The sequence below is a fragment of the Empidonax traillii genome, unplaced genomic scaffold (genome assembly GCF_003031625.1).
Source record: "Empidonax traillii isolate 1590-97213 ecotype Southwest subspecies unplaced genomic scaffold, ASM303162v1 scaffold822:size278920, whole genome shotgun sequence".
NCBI lineage: Eukaryota > Metazoa > Chordata > Aves > Passeriformes > Tyrannidae > Empidonax > Empidonax traillii.
The window spans coordinates 163,429-164,872 of NW_020956015.1; positions in this window are offsets into that span (position 1 = coordinate 163,429).

The window sequence follows — 1,444 nt, forward strand, 5'->3', positions numbered from 1 at the left end:
TCCGGCAGGCCGACACTCCCTCCCAGCTTGGTGTCATCTGCAAATTTGCTGATGATGGACTCAATCCCCTCATCTAAATCATCGATAAAGATGTTTAAAAGGACTGGGCCCAGCACTGATCCCTGGGGGACACCACTGGTGACCGGCCACCAGCTGGATGCTGCCCCGTTCACCAGCACTCTCTGTGCCTGGCCCTCCAGCCAGTTCCTGACCCAGCACAGAGTGCCCCTGTCCAAGCCATGGGCTGCCAGCTTTTCCAGGAGTATATTATGGGAGACAGTGTCAAAGGCTTTGCTGAAGTCCAGATAGACACATCCACAGCCTTTCCCTCATCCACCAGGTGGGTCACCTGATCATAAAAGGAGTTCAGGTTGGTCAAACAGGACCTGCCACTCCTAAACTCGTGTTGGCTGGGTCTGAACCCTTGTCCATCCTGTAGCTGCTGTGTGATTGCACACAGGATGATCTGCTCCATAACTCTGCCAGGCACTGAGGTCAGGCTGACAGACCTGTAGTTACTAGGGTCAGCCTTACATCCTTTTTTATGGATTGGGGGGATATTTGCCAACTTCCAATCATAATGGACCTCCCCAGTGAGCCAGGACTGTTGGAAGATGATGGAGAGCGGCTTGGCAAGCTCTTCTGCCAGCTCCCTCATTACCCTAGGATGGATCCTGTCTGGTCCCATAGACTTGTGAGGATCCAGATGATTCAGTAAGTCACCAACTATTTCCTCCCAGAATACAAGGGGGCTATTTGGCTTCCTATCTCTGTCTACCAGCTCCAGAGGCCAGTTGCCTTGAGGGCCCCCTGTCTTACTGGTAAAAACTGAGGCAAAGTAGGTGTTAAGTACCTCAGCCTTCTCCTCATCTCTATTAACTATGTTTCCCTCCAAGTCCATCAAAGAATGGAGGTTTTCTTTGCTCCTCCTTCTTTTATTAATGTATTTATAGAAGGACTTTTTGTTATTCCTAACAGAAGTGACCAATTTAACTTTGAATTGCGCTTTTGCATCCCTGATTTTCTTTCTGCATGATCTAGCTGTCTTCCTGAATGCTTCGTAAGTAGTCAGCCCTTTCTTCCATAGCTGGTAAACTCTCTTTTTATCCCTGATTTCCTTCAGAATCTCCCTGTTTAACCAAGCTGGTTGTCTTCCCCGCTGGCTTGCCTTTCGGCACACTGGTACAGCCTGTTCCTGTGCTCTCAAAACTTCCTGCTTGAAGCACATTCATCCCTCCTGAACCCCCTTGTTTTCAAGGGTTGTTTCCCAGGGTATGCTCTGGACTAGACTTCTGAATAGGTCAAAATCTGCCCTCCGGAAGTCCAGCGTAGAGGTTTTATTGTTGGCTCTCCTTGAATCTCTGAGTATTGAAAATTCTATTATTTCATGGTCACTATTTCCCAGGCGGCCTTCAACCACTACATCTCCCACCAGCCCCTCTCT